Genomic DNA, 16,351 nt, shown 5'->3' on the forward strand with positions numbered 1-16,351 from the left:
AGTACAGTGAAGTTGTCATTGTTCATGCATGCGCATTCCAGTTCTCTCTCCTCTGCCAGGTTACATCAATGACCTGCAAACTGTTCTCATTATGTTAATAATGGCTTGATTTTTTTCCAGACAGACATTGTATGTTGTAGAAAATCAGGCAGAACGTTTTTCTATAAAGATTGTGAAACCTATTGATATCTTTCTTTACACTAATTCTTTTTCTAATTTCCCATTAGGACAAGTCAAACTCTCATAAACCATACCACAGTATTTACTCTAAACTTCTGATTATTAAAGATGGATTAATGAAATAAAAATAACCAGAAGTTCCAGATTTTTACTTATTTATTATCACTCTTTATACTACTTATGAATAAGAGTAAAATAGCATAAAATAAGGGTGGCTTGATTATCCCACAAATAAATGATGTTGACTGTGTAAGGAAGTGAAAAGTCTTGGTTATTTCCCAAATAACAGCTAAAACAATGTACTGTCTTTCTGTGTGCATGTGTGTATGTATATATGTGCGTTTTTACACACACATGAAGTTTTCACAGATCCTAATCATCACAGTGCAAGTACAGTAACTATTCTTAAAATTGTTTTGTGCCAACTTTACAACAAAGAATTTTTTCGTTCTTTTGTGGATGGTGAGATACGTAAAAAAGTCAATAACCTGCTTGATTTTTGTCAGTGTTTCCAGAAGGTGTGCTATACAGCCCACTGGTGGTTCAAGCTGATTTTAGGTGATATATGGACATTTAAAAATGTTTTAAACAAGTCTATGTTTATTTTAATGTTTTTTATGAAAAAAGATAATAAATGTTATAAGCCTGTGATTTCATGGATATTGCTTCAGATGAGGCTGAGGTAAAACAATGGGTAGATTTAAAGAAAAATGTTAAGTAATTAGTAATAACAGTAGTACTGAGGCATAGCAAACTCTCTTAAAGATGATATGAGAGTGAATCAAATTTGACCAGTTTGATGAATATTAATAATAATGATGTTATTCATTCATTCTGATGAATATTATACTGAGTTTATGAAAATTAAAGTGCATTTAACATCTCTATAATGCCCTGAAACACATTTATTTATTTATAGCCAGTTAAAAACTAACTCCTGTTCTGGGGATAATATCGTCCCAACTCAACAGAAATATAATCTCCACTTCTCATTAGGCAGAGAAAACTATTACCCAGTTTTAACTCTCGGACCCTTTTATTGATCCTATAATTGATGTAGATTTTAAATGATGTATATTTAAAATATAATAAGTGTTATAGACTGTAAAGAAAATTCAGACATAGAACAGCCACTTAGTAAGCTTTCTAGTTTTTACAGAATAAAATTCTAAAGTTGAATACATCATTCTCTGTATAGAAACAACTTATAAAGAAACCCTCCTTTAATATTAATGTTGTAAAATCACTACATTATACACAAATAACTACTGAAGACATATTTTAGTCATGGTATTACTAACACAAAAATAAAAATGAAGGAGTGGAAACAGGTTCTCCAAACAAACAAATGAAAAAACATAACTACATATCCCTATACAATGCACTATGAAAATTCCACATAAAAAATCTTTTACTATCCTGATTGGTCTATTAAAAAGCAAAGCACTTTTGACCTCATGTAGCAAAAATAAGTAGCAGCAAAGGTCCATGAAGTAGCCCAAATGCTAGAAACTGTATATGTCCTTTTAAGTATTTTAAATCTAACAATTAAATTAAATTCAATACATAAGAATATATAGAACTTTAGTGAATCGTCATGGAGATCATTTTTATCTTGAATCTCTTAGCTCAAAATATTTTGACCTGCATACTCATAGACAAAAAGTGAAACGGCAGGGTCTGGGAGGAATGAAGGTCAGAAAGGGGCCCTGCAACTTGATTTTCAAGAACCTTCTCCGTCTCCGGTAAAATATGGCTGTAAAGTCAGTCTCAGTAATGCCAGTACTGAAAAGGGCAGATTATTGATTACTTGTTCACGGAGCTGCTCCAAAATATTTAGTGACACAGGAGTAAGAGGTCCACTTTGAAGATGTACTTTGCCAAATGATACTGGGGCAAGATCAAAGCAACACAGCTAAAGGGAATAGATGCAGAAATGAGAGACTCACAGGTGAGGCCCAGGGCCACTCCTAATCCTACATGTGGAAGCTGGGAGCACTTGGACAGGCACTGGCAGCGCCAGGCCTTGAGGAACCTTCCTCTAAGGTACACTCAGCGATGTTTTCTCGACAAGTGTCTGCTTGTAAAAATCCTCCGGAAACTAAGGAGAATTTTTGTGTAGAATGTATTGGGCAGGAGGTATGAGCCAGGCAGGGTGCCTTGGAAGCAAGTGGCCTCTTTATGAATTCCTGTGCTACATGGATTTGCGCAGTGGCAAACCGGAAAATCTCTGAAGTTAAACACTGAACATGGAGAAAATGCAGCCTGGGAAGCTCAGGAACTGGTAGAAAGACACTGACTCATAAAGTGCCATACGCCAGGGAAAGATAAAAGCATGTCAAATAATCTAGGTCAAAACTAGCAAAGATGCTCTCATAGCCTCTCCTGGATGAGAGCTTCCACAGTACTTTTCTATGGAGCGATTGATATTAAAAACCACATTCCACCTACACGTGTCTTCTCTAATATGTGCATGGAAGAAGGCTAAATATTTCACTCATTTCTTCATTTTAAAATATTATTTTATCAACAATTTTTAATATGGGTATTTTCAAAAGTTCACAAACATAGAGAGAGTAGTGTAGTGAACCCCTGCCTCCATCACCCAGCTTCAACGGTAAATTCCAACGAAAAAGTTTTGCAAGGGGAAAACAATGTTTTGTAGCTTATTCCAAACTATCAACCAATTATCCCAAATATTACTAACCTACTCTTATATACCCACATGACAATCCTCTAAGGATTCCTGGCTATTAATTTACTATGAAAGACATTTTTTGACTATTAAAAAAATACTGTGCTTCTAGTCTAAAGGAACATTGAATGCTTTCCAGAAGTAACTATAGTGTGCACGGTAGATGTGGACAGGTCATGGTCAAACTGAGGCCTTTGCTGCTTTCCTTCTCAGTATGTCTTTAAATGTAAGAGCTTTTCTAGCTTTTTAGGCTTCTTCTCTCTCTTCTGCGTTTTTTTTTTTTTTGTTTGTTTGTTTGTTTTTTACATTATCAGTTGAAAATGAGAAGACAATGCACAACATATTTAAACACCACTAGCACGAGATATCCCCCTCTAGGGACACTGGAGATAAGACCACAGTGTACTCTCTATCCTGTTGCCCTTTTTGATGGCCCAGTATGTGGATGAGTCATAGCAAGTTTTTGATTCAGAGTGGAAATTTTGGGTAAAGATATTTGTGAGCTGTTATAACATATAGTTGGATAGTTGCTCAGATGGTGAGGCATACTTGATTATGAATGTTTTATGGTTAACAGCTTAATAAACTATATAGAATTTAATAAAGTTTCTTCAATTTTTATCTAATTATGTAGTATTTTAAGTCACAAACATAAAGCTCTTGGTCTAAGTAATGTCAAGAAGTTCCTAAACTGATTAGAACCTTCAAAGATTTGCAGTTATCACTTGCTTGCTCAAATTTGATAATTTGATAATAACTTAAAAAAATGGCACTCCCCAGAGACCACATTAAGGGCTGAAATATGACCCTCCACAAATTCATATGTTGAAGCCCTAACTCCCAGTACCTCAGAATGTGACTGTATTTGGAGATTCAGTCTTTAAAGAGGTTAGCACATTAAAATGGGGTTGTTAGGGCAGATCCTAACGCAATATGACTACTTTGTGAAGTTACAGTAAGGGATTAGGACACAGACAGGCAGGGTGAAGGCCATGTGAGGACGCAGAGGAGGCGGCCGTCTGCAGGCCACAAAGCGGGGCTTCAGAAAAAAACAAATCTACCAACACCTGGATCTTGGACTTCAAGCCTCCAGAATTATGAAAAAATTAATTTCTGTTTTTTAAGTCACCCAGCCGATGACATTTTGTCATGATAACCCTAACAAACTAATACAGTCAGTAATAGAGTGTTTAATTCAAGCTACAGAGTAGCCTTTCATTATACCTGGAAGCTCTAGGTGCATGACATGAGTAGAAAACTTGTCAAAAGGGCTGGCCAGGTATATGAGATATAATGTAACCCTTTTTAACGAATTTCGATGACAATGAGGTGATAGTTCAGTGTATGGGCTCAGAGTAAATAAATCACTATTGCTCTTGTTTGTCAGGGCCTAATAGGAAAGCTTGCTGAAAAGTTGAGCAGATTCCACAAAGGACATATGTAGAAGCTGTATAATATGAAGTACTCTTGTATTAGGGCTCCCACTTTATATTTCCTCCAAACTTTTAGAGACCAAGACACATTTGACTTTTCAGATATGTAAGTTAGGTAGTAGATGAGACATAGAAGTGTGGAGGAATAAACATGATGACCTTCAGGGTTTATGAAAATATTTTAAATATTACAGAAATCAATACATTTATAATTTTGAAAATAATAAGCTATATTAAGAAAGAAATCATTGTTGGTATACAATAATACTGAAGATTTTGTGCTTGCAGTGGACATTCAATTTTACAAAGGAGCACTAAATTAACAACAGTATTTACTAATATTCCTTTCAAAATGCCTTTCAAACACTAAATAATTATCCAATTAAGATAAGCTATTATTAATCTGGACTTAATGAAAAGGATAATTACTATCTAGGTAATTTCTGTGAAGAAAGACTCCGTGTTTACTGATCACAACTGTGAGAATACCCCACCTTTTTAGTGAGTAGAGAATAGAAAAAAACAAAAGGTTGTTTAGTTAAGTGAATTTAAGGGAAGAGAGAGGATGATAAGAACTAAGAACCATGATGGGTGAAGACAGAGAATTTAATATGCACAGAGGAGACCACAATTGGCAGAAGGCTCTTTATGAATACTGCCAACACTCAGGGTTGCAGACTAACAATGGAGAATCTCTGGCCATGCCCTGAACAACATAATTCATCACACTAGTGCTTGGAGCAGTCATGTCCAAGCAATTTATCATCATCATATCACTCATGTGAGTAACAGAGGGGGAGAACTTTGATTGTGAACCTCTAGGGAGAGTGAATTTACAGCTAACGTCCCTAAGGCAGCATGACTCTGCTCACAGCTAAATGCTCCCTGGTTCATTTTTGTTTAAGTCAGACTAAAAGAGTGAACACATTGCTTCCGGGATGTTGAGAGCAAAACCTAAGTCTGATACTCTTAGATCAGAAATTAGATAGCCAGGAAGTCACATTTAAAAAATAGTCTTTGAAGCCGCTTTAAGAAAATTAGTCAATGGTAACTAAGGATGATTCATTTCAAATGTGCTTTGATGACAAAATAATTTCTGAAATGCATCCATTGATAACTACATCTGGGAAGAATTGTCTCTTAACAATGAGCCTGTGAATATTCCTCTATATATTGGAAAACTTGGAAGGATGCTGAAGATTAAATATACATGTATATATACATACAGTCAAACCTCGGTTCTCAAATATCTTGGTTCTCAAACAATTCGATTCTCAACCAAGTTGTTATGCAAAAAATATCTTAATTGTCTAACAAAACTTTGGATCTCGATTCCATACCTGACAACCTTTTCATGCTGATACCTGTATGATCAGTCATGAATCTCTCAGGCAACAAACAAGATTCAGTTTTCAAACAAATCACTTCTCCAACAGTTTTTTGGGACACATTAAGTTTGAGAACCACAGCTCCACTATATACACGCAAACACCCTCACACACACACACACACACTTGTGTATCGATTTCCAGGTATATAGATATGGTTTTTCAAAATAAAAATCAGAGCCTTAATTCCTATCCTATCCTTTCTGAGCATTGAACCTTTATATATTTTCACTTTTACACTAGCTGCCCTTACAAAATGTAATTAAACACCTAAATGTTATTTTTGCCACCTTTGATTAAAATCATGAAGCTGACTTGAGTATTATGGAAACAAGTGCACCTGCCAGCTTACCAACAGTAAGAGAAGCATTAGTCGTAAGAGCAAGCCTCATACAGCACCTCCCTCCTAGGCTCCCAAGGCATCTGGTAAACTGGAGAGACCAGAAATCCTTGCAGGCATCTGGCTCAGACCTCACCTGAGTATATTAGTCGGGATAGGCTAGGGTATGATGCATTGACAAACAAATCTCCAAATCTCAGGAACTAAAGAGAATAAAAGTTTATTTCTAACTCACACTCTATATCTAACACAGGATGACAGGCAGACTCTCTCCTCATTGTCTTCATCCCATGATCCAAGCTGACAGAATAGGCACAATCTAGAAATTGGTGATTCTGGCGGAGGGAAAGAGTGTGTGACAAATCTCTCACTGGCTTTTAAAACTTCCACTTGCAAGTAATACATATCACTCCTTTTGTATTTTACTGACCAAAGCAAGTCCCATGGTCATGCCTAACTGGGAGGGGACAAAGAAATGGTTAACAGTCATGATTCCCATTCTGAGCGGGCAGAGGCATTTTTACTCAGGTCGATGCTGTTTTCATGAAACAAGTAGTCAGAACTGCAGAGCCAGATTGTGTCAGGTATCCAGATAGGAACAGGTATTTTCTTCTTCTCCTTCTCCTTCTTTCTCCTTCTTCTCCTTCTCCTTCTCCTTCTCCATCTCCTCCCCCCCTCCCCTCCCCTCCCCCTCCCCTCCTTCTCCTCCTCCTTCTCCTTCTTCTTCTTCTTCTTTTTTAAATGAGGGAGGGATGTCTATGAATGAGAAGCGTTTATTTTTTTTTTTAAATCAAAGTCTTTAGAAAACCCTGGACCATTGAAAATACCCTCTAAAGAGCACCTAAAGAAAACAGAGACAGAAGGCCATATTTGGTGTATGAAAAACATATTCAACAACCATCATAGGTCCTCTTACTAACAGTGAAGTTCATATGACCACTGAGCAGGACACAGCTTAATCAAGAATTCTCAGCATTGTTGTACTATATGGTTTCTGGGGTATTTAAGGCATTGGAAGAGAAAGACTCCTCATATAATAACACTTAAAGCACATGGAAGCAAGGATGGATATTTTCCAAGGTCAGTAGCTCCTCCCATGCTATAGAGTTCATTATTTTGTCTTATAAGTTTAATTTCCAAGAGCAACCTCTAAAAGCCTTACATGGGGATTATCTACCAACTACTACAATCCCAGGGAGCTTATAGCCAAGTCTCAAGCCAAGGGGTCACTAAATACATGGGCATGGGCTTTTCAAGACTTTATATATTCTATCTGTATATGTGTTCTATTGTTCTTTGCTTTTATCTGGGTCAAAATTTAACTATTCACACTTCAAGTTATATTAAATTGGACTTTTTTCAGAAAAATCTTTTCAGTTCAGCCACTTTCAGGGTATATCCTGCCCTTCATGAGGAAAAAGAACTTGTCCAGTGGAACTTGTGTTCCAGCTAAGTCACCCAAGAATGCACGCTGCCCCGGTTCCCCTCCCGCCTCACTGGCCATCTTCCTTTCCTGGCTAAATGTCAGGCTCATCTGGACTGGTCCAGGGTTCTCTTCCCTCCTCTATCTATGTCTTTCCCTGCGTCCTCTTACACATTCCCCACAGCTTCATATCTCACGATGAATGACTTCGAAATAATTACCCATAGCCCAATCTCTCCTGAGAGCGACAACAGATTATACCCAACAGCCTACATGACATTTCCCCTCAGACATCTCATACACCTTGTGGGCAAGAGCCTCTGTAGTAGCCCGAACAACTTCATCCCTCTTGGAATTCTCACCCTCCCACACGCATCAGAGTGCTCTGTGTGACCAGTAGCCCATAGAACTGATTGGATGGCACATCTGGAGATTAGATTCTAAATAAAATGGTGGCTTCTACCTTGGGTTCTCATTCTTGGGGGAAGCAGTCCTATGGAGAGGTCCATATAGCAAGGAACTAAAGTCTCTGGTCAAAAGCCATGGGAAAAAGCCAAAAGCTGAGCTTACAGCCCCAGGCAAGCCTTGAGCTAACTGCAGCTTTGACTGATAGCTTGACTGTAACCTCATGAGAGACCCTGAGTCCAACCATCCTGCACCCAAATTTCAGAACTACAGAAACTATGAGATAATATATGTGTGCTGTTTTAGTCTGCTAAATTGCAGGGTAATTGTTTTAATGGAGTAATAAATAACTAATCTACACACCACAGCTTAATATGTACTAAGTAGAACTTTCTATCTCTCCTACCCCAGTTCCTAGCCTTCCTCTTCTTAATTGATATCAACATCTACGTAGTTTCAGAGTCACGCTTGTTTCCTCTTTTTCTTTCACCACCACATCATATTCATCAGCCAGTTCTATGGAATCCAGACCCAAACCATTTATTAAATCCATTCATACACCAAAATGAAGAGCCCGCAACAGGTGCTGGAGAAACAACAGTACACAAAACACGAAACCCTGCCCTCGTGTAGTGGTTGACATTCTCATGGGAGGGAATAAATAACAATTTGCAAACAAAATACATATTATGTCAATGGAAGTAAGTAGTATGGAGAGGAAAGCTAAAGTGAATAAAAGGATGTGGAATGCCAGGGTATCTGAGAAGTGTTAGAATGTTATTATAAGTAGGGTCATCAGGAAGGCCCCACTGATAAAGTGACACCTAAAACTCCACATTCTGTCTCCACTGCCGTTACCCTAGCTGAGCCACCATCACCTTTTGTTAGGGCTTCACCACAGCCACCTTGATGTCACTGCCCTGCCTACCACCCTTCAGTGGCTTCCCGTTGCTATTAGATGAAAAGCTAGAGGCCCCAATTAGCCCTGCATGACATGGTCCTACCCTGTGTCTCCACCGTCATCTGGACCAAATTACGCAAGCTCTACCCCAAAAGACCTGGCAATTTCTAGACCAATCCCCCTCCTTTCATGCCTCCTTTGCCCTTGCAGGTCCCAGTGCAGGAAGAAACATCACTAGGTTCATCTCATCCTAAATCAGAAGGTCCCGGCGAGGTCTCCTTCGTACCACCATAACCAATGTGACCCCCCACCCCCACCTCATTTCTGTTTATCACACCTTTTGTTTGCAATTTGCACCTATTTGTTAATTAACTTGTTTGTCCTTTCCTTCTTTGTTTCCTCAGGCCCCTCTGCCTCCATCAGAATATAAACCCTCACCTGCCCTTTTCTCTGCTGGAGGCCCAGTGCTATCCAGGTACATGATACACAACCATGGATTGAATCAGCTGGCATGTTCTGACCACCCTGTAATAATTTCAGCACCAAAGGTGACCAAGAGTATCATTAATTGGTAAATGCAGAATCTTATTTGCATGAATCTGTAGATTTTTAGATCTAGGAGATAGCTAGACATCAATTACCTTTATGTGCTTAGGAAAGATAAGTAACTTGTACAAAGTCAGGATCTGGAACCAGAATTAGGTAGGGTTACGCTGTACACATGGGTCCAGAGTTCTTTTCACCAACAACCTCTCTTACTGCCCTGTCCACTTGTGAAAAACAAAATGCAGGTGGCTAAGGGGTGAGAGCACAGGTTTTACAGTTAGAAAGACATAATTTTTTTTTTCTCTATACTTCCCAGCAATGTGGCCTCACTTTTCTGTGCTTTACCTTCCTCCTCTAACATGAGACTCTCATGGGGCTGTGGGAAGTATTAAATTAGAGAACACAGAGCTCACAGAAGAACCCTGTTGATTAGCTTTCACTAACTGTAAAAAAAAAAAAAATGCCTTGCGCATTCCTATTATAATTCTAAGGTCAAAGGATGACAATAAAATGTATTTTGCTATTTTATTCCAAATATCTACATTACACATGTCTTAGTAAACTTTATAACAAGAAAGCAACCTCTAGCTTCCACAAATACTAACATAATTTCATAAAGTAGCATGTTGTGAATTTTGTGTTCAAATTATCTTTTGTATAATTAAGTGGCTACCTTGCTATCTACAGTCAGCAAATTGTCCCATCTTCACAGTGCGCAGGGAGATTTCGTTTTGAAGGGGGCTGGTTATTTCTGGAATTACATCAGGACTGTGGAATAACTGCTGTATCCGGCCCCCCCCCCCCGCCCCCGTCTATGTAAAATAAAATGTAACAAGACAAGTAGGTGTCATAAGTCTTAGGGCTCTCTTCTTACTGATGTTCCTTCTCTATGACAGTGAATGCCATTATCCTTTAAGATAGGAGTAAATGCTTGTCAGTTTTCTCCACTGTAGCGGTGATATAAGGACAAATGGCCTCGTGTTTCTGCACAAGGCAGACGTTTTTATTTGTAAACATGCTCAGAGGTGTCACTGCACCTGAGGCGTCCTCACAACTATTCCCAAAGAAGCGCACCTAAGTGTGTTTGGAATACTTTATGATACAAGAACCACGGTACCACAGTAAAACACAGGGCGAGGCTGAGGCCCAAGGCTCAGAGGTATGATTTCAAAGCTTGTTAAAGGAGGAGGAGAAGGGAAGAGGAGCCCCTTGCCCCAGCACAGCTACCCAAAGGCGACCAGGAACGTTTCTGAGGCGCAACTGTAAGTGCTCTCCATGCGGGGCCCTCGGGCCTCGCTCTGCGCGTGACTCTGAGCCTCGAGTTTCAGGTCAGGCTTCAGGGGATCTTAGACTTGGGGGCAAATAGACACCTCCAAGCCAAGGCCAGCCTAAGCCTCGCTCAGCCTCACGCCCCTCGATCCCCAGGCTTTGCAACTTCCTGGGAGCTTTGGGAGAAAGGCTGCAACTCGCCCGGGGCGGCCTGCCTTAAGTAAGAGTCCTTCGGCAGAGATGGGCAGCGACCCCGCCGCAGAGCTCCCGGCGGGGGACACCCCCTTCCTACCAGGCCCGCAGCTCCTGCGCCAGCTCTGGCTCCCGGAGCCTTCCGTCTTCTCCCCGAGTGCTGCCTTCTCCACCGGTACCCTCAGAAGGGGCAGCTTCCCAGACCTTGACACTCTCCCTGTTATTCTTCCACTTCTCCCGCCCTTCTAGTTGTTCCCTGCCCCCAAATGCTGGACTTTGTGCCTGGCCACGCCCCCGGCTCTAGGCCACGCCCCGCGGCCCCAACCACACTTCACCTGACCCTAGGCCACGCCCAGGGGACCTCTTCCTCCGCCCCACACACCTCCCGGCCAAGTTTGGGCACCAGCGAGCTGTTCCTAGCTCAGAAGGGAAAAATAGCAAACTTGTAGCAGCACGATCCTCTAAGCGGCTGCGCTGGGGCTGGGGAGCCACTTCTGCACAAGAACCTGTTGGAGATAGTCCTCAAGTATCCTGGAAGGAGAGATTTCTCACCTCTGTCTAGTTCTGCTGAGTTGAATGGGGCTAGATCCCGAGGGGAAAAGAAGCAACTTCATTGCCCCCACATCCCAGCGTAGAAAAGCCGAGAACGTGGAGGTTTTAGTGGCTCCAAAAACCCTTCGAGTTTTGTGCAAAGCTAACAAATCGGAGGGGCTGCCCTGGCAATTTGTTGTCATGAACAGGATTTGGATCACCATTCTGAATGCAGACAGCTTTGGGCTTATCCACCCATTGTCTCTTGTCTCTGGGCCTGAGGTTTCTAAAGTGTAAAACATCCCGTAGCAGAGCACTTGAGCTGGCCCCAGCACTGCTTGCCGCTGAAGTAGGCGCAGTGACTGCGGGCGAGTCTATCTACAAAACGTAGCACTAGGATCATTTACCATTATGCAGGGTAATTCTTTTAAGTGTTACAGTGTATTCGATTAATTTTATCCTGAATTCTGAGAAACAAGAAGAATAGTACTCACATGGGAAGAACCTCCAACTGTCATTTGAAAGGTTGGTGGTCCTTTAATAATAATAATAATAAATATATTGTGCTTCCTGGGGCCAACTCTGCCAGGCTTTATAACAAGTACTTTGTATATGGTATCTTGCTTAATCTTTACAACAACCTACATCTAGTAGGAACTCTGTTTCCTCCAATTACAGACGAGAAGACAGTCTTAGAGACGGAGACTGTCCAAGGCCAGGGCTAGAACCCAGTTTGGTTGATGTCACTCCACCAGACTTCTCTCAGTACAGCACTGGCACTTTGCTAGGAGGCTAGGAAATAAATTAATATAGTTAAGTCAGAAAAAGAGATAAAAGGATATAACTGTTTTCCTTTGTGCTTTTTTGTTTGTTTCTTTAAGGAACGTAAAAATATGAGAAGTTATTGAGAAGTTGGCTGGTAAAGGCTAGGCAGGGAGAAAATATTGAGGGAGAGCAATCGCCTTAAAGGATGGTGGCTGCTTAAATCCCAGGAACAGAGAAGGGGATAAAAATAAGACCTAGAGGTGGGAGAGACAAGAAAAAATGTAGAGGTTAAGAACTCCAAAGGGATGAGCAGTGAGAGAGTTGAATATTACCAGGAATGACTGAGGCTCATACTGAGATTGTATAATGAATAGATGGATTGAGGAAGCCTTCTAGAGTGATTTCAGTGCTGGCTACCACTTAGATTACAGGCACCGCAGCCATGAATCCAGATAAATGTTTACCTGACAATGGTTGTTAAGAGAGGCCTAGAAGTCCATTATTTATAATGCTATGTATTTTACTAGTCCTTGCTGACAGCCATGAAATTATACACAAGATTTGTGTTAAAAAATGACTTTTTTTTGTTTTGTTTTGTTTTTATGGAAGTTACTAAATTCTACACTGCCTGTATCATACCCATTGTGCAAGATTTCTCATTCAGGCTCTCATTTCTATGGCTTTACTCCTTAAAAACATAGTGCTAAAGAAGAACTAGTGTAGATTTTGTTTCTCTTTGACAGAAGTAGCTTCAAAGAAACATCATGCTAACATGCAGGAGTTTTGTTTTAGGAACTGTATCAAACTATTGTGAACAGGTGTTTTTCAAACAAGGGGAGAGCAATTTATGCAAATCTAATGTACAACAGTGAAAAAATTTGGTGGTATATAGAATTTGAGTATATGCTATAATTCCATTTCATATCATAAGTGATTTAAGCACTACTGTTAGCTAAGCATCAAATGTTATCTTATTTAGAAACAATCTTAAAAATATTCTGCCATGGCCAGAGTGGCTCAGTTGGTTGATCCATAAACTGAAGGATCACAGGTCCAATTCCTGGTCAGGACATATGCCTAGGTTTTGGGTTCGGTCCCCAGTCAGGGCATATGTGAAAGGCAATCAGTGTTTCTCTCTCACATCAATGTTTCTCTCCCTTTCTTTCTCCCTCCCCTCCTCTCTCTCTCTCTAAAAATAAAAAATAAAATAAAAATAAATACAAAATAAATATTTTGTAGTACTGGCCCCCCAATCTACTAGCCCTGAGGCTGGGTAGACAAGAACAGATAAAAATGTTCTTTTACGATGTTCTGCTGTCAAAAATGATAATCTGTCATCAAGCCTTGTGCCCACCTTCATTTTTCAGCCTTTCTCCCTGGAAAAGCTTAACTTGGAGAATTTTTGAACCCTAAAATATCAATGTCTGTGATGGAATAGCTATGTTAAAAATCACATTATTAAGGAACCAAAGGCTTCCAAATGAATCTCTCAGTTGAGGGTTCAGTTCAAATGCACTCTCATTCCCACAGTATCTGCTTTTTATTTTCATCTTGTCTTTGAATTTTGACAGTACCTGTACTCAGAAACACTAAATTGGCAGAGAGAATGACATCAAAACCAAACATCCAAAACCCCTTACCGTTTGGGTTAAACTTCAGGAAAGCACTCAGGTTTTCATCGCCTAGTTAGTTGTTTTAAATATCTGCACAAAAAGAGTCTGTACAAAATACCTGGAGAGGGCAAAACATAGAGTAATCCAGATAATTTGTCAGGTAAATTGCAGGAAAAAAGCACCACAGTGCTATCATTTCACTGTCAGGTTTTAATTGTTCATTGGAAGTTAAAATTTACATTGCTGCAGAGAGTTTTTGGCTTTCATTTTTAGTCATGGTGTGATTAAACCACTCCCGTTATTTCTAGGAAACTGATTAGATACCAGTGTCACAAGAGGGCCAGGACAGAGCTTTCAACACACATTTTTTTTTTTCTATTAAATTCCTATTTTTTATACTGCCCAGAGAATACAAGTAACTGCTCAATGTATTTTATTACTTCACTTAGAGGCAAAGGAAGAATGAAATTAAAACTATTCCAGTTCTTAAAGAGCAATATTGAAACATATTAATCCCCCAATTCAAGGAATATTTTAATGGGGACTGTACTGTTACAGATGAGTCAGTATGACCTTTTGTAGGGGACTATTGCAAGTTTATCTTTAAAACTATTCTGACTTTACAGCTGCTGTGGAAAACAGTAGAGCAGTTCCTCAAAAAACTAAACATAGAATTACCAAATGAACCAGAAACTCTACTTCTGGGCATATACATCCAAAAGAAGTGAAAGCAGGGACTCAAACTCATATTTGTACACCCTTGTTCATAGCAGCATTATTAACAACAGCCAAAAAGGTGGAGAAAACCCAACTGTCCATTGATGGATGAGTGAATAAACAAATGTAGTAGATTCATACAATGGGATATTATTTAGCCTTAAAAAGGAATGAAATTCTGATAATGCTACAACTTGAATGAACCTTAAAGACATTATGCTAAGTGAAATAAGCCAGACGCAAACGGACAAATATTATATTTTTTCACTTATAGGAGGTGCCTAGGTCAGTCCAGTTCATTGGTACAGAAAACTGAGTCGTGGTTAACGGGGGCTGAGGGAGTTAGTGTTTAATGGGTACGGAGTTTTAATTTGGGAAGATGAAAAAATTGTGAAGGTGGATGGTGGTGACACTTGTCCAATGACGCGAGTGTACTTACTTAATGCCACCGAACTGTCCGCTTAAAATGGTTAAAATGGTAAATTTTAGGGTATGAATATTTTATCACAATAAATAATATTTTTACTTTAGACAGCTATTTGTAAATAACTTGTAAAAAGTTATTTCTCTCACTAGATTTACTAATATAAATAACAGGTCATCATTGTAAACTATATTATTATTCCTTTTCAAAACTTAAATTATGTCATTAGTTTTAAAGATGTTTAAGTTAAATTGCCTTTTTTTCTTGATCGAGCAATTTCTTTTGATTTTTGTGACAGACCCAAAGGTATTTGGTGGCTAGGCGCTCACTAAACCCACTTCCTCTTCCTCCGGGGCACAAAGCTACACTACAATTCCCAGCCTCCCTTGCAGTTCGGTGTGGTCCTGCAAGTGCTAGCAAACGACAGGTGCCTTCCATAACTGGCCAGTTAGAAAACCTTCCACCTGACCACCATCCTTCGGTCTTTCTCCATTCATGGGTATGATGGAGAACATTCCTAGAACTTGGAGAATAGAGTCACAAGTGACACAGGGGCTGTATCTGAATGGCCATGGAGAGCAGAGCCCTTCTATGTATCCTATGAGAAAATGTGAGTGAAAATTTTACTTTTATTGTCTTAAGCCATTGAGATGTAGGGATTATTTGTTATAGCAGATAGTTTATCCTGATTAATGTAGTATTGTCCTGGTAAGAGGATTGGGTAGCTCAGTATGCAAATTAAAAATGCCCCTCCTTTAGCCAGTCATTGATAACTAACATTAAATGGCTTCCACGATGGCTTCCAGATCTGTGAGAGAATTATTGAAGTGTTAGAGGCATCTATTAGCACATAATAATGTGATTATTGATCTCTAATAAAAACCAGTGTTGAGAGCTAAGTTAAAGAGAATAAAATTAAGTTCCAAAAAGTCAGCAGGGAAGCTATTCATTAACTGTAAGTCCAAGTATGTGTGTCTGTGAAGAATACCAAATGGTAGCTTTATCAGTGTTGAAAAACAAAACAATGTGGACTCTAAGGAAACATTAAAAGAATAACTGAAATTTAGAATTCAAGTAACTTGATTTTTTTTTCTTTAAGTAATATGGATAATTCATTTGTTTTTATTTCAGGATCTTTTAAAATTGTGTGTGAAAGAGAGAGGTTTGCCATGGAATTAGCTTAAATTCCTATTCAGAAACCTTTTTTAAAACATTTTTTAAAGTTCTTGTAACAGTGGAAGGTTGTAACAGTGGGAAATTGTAACCCTCCCCACCATTCTTTTGAAATTGCTTCTGTAAGCACTGACTCTGACTAATACGTAGCTTGTAGATGAACAGCACATTTGTGTAAGAATCCTAGGAACTAACTCCAAAAGATCCAGACTCCAGCCTTCAGGCATCCCAGCTCCAGATTTGCTGACCTTCACCTGCGGAGCCAGGATGACTAAACCAGGATGACGCACCCCAGACCACCACTTGCCTTATCAGAATGGACTGTGCTCATCTGCACACAGAGAACTTTTCAACCC

At 39.4% G+C, this 16,351-nt stretch overlaps 1 protein-coding gene across 1 annotated transcript in view; it reads right to left on the reverse strand.

The window, feature by feature from the left end:
- Positions 1-11,017, reverse strand: part of PTER (phosphotriesterase related) — a 54,767-nt gene extending 43,750 nt beyond the window's left edge. Inside the window, exon 1 of the mRNA XM_054593157.1 lies at positions 10,873-11,017. The gene's annotated coding sequence lies outside the window, so the exon portion shown is untranslated. The remainder of the gene's footprint in view (positions 1-10,872) is intronic.
- Positions 11,018-16,351: the final 5,334 nt, after the last annotated feature.

Source organism: Pteronotus mesoamericanus, unplaced genomic scaffold (assembly GCF_021234165.1).
Source record: "Pteronotus mesoamericanus isolate MK-2021 breed Mesoamerican mustached bat unplaced genomic scaffold, CSHL_Meso_final contig_130, whole genome shotgun sequence".
In the NCBI taxonomy this organism is placed as follows: domain Eukaryota; kingdom Metazoa; phylum Chordata; class Mammalia; order Chiroptera; family Mormoopidae; genus Pteronotus; species Pteronotus mesoamericanus.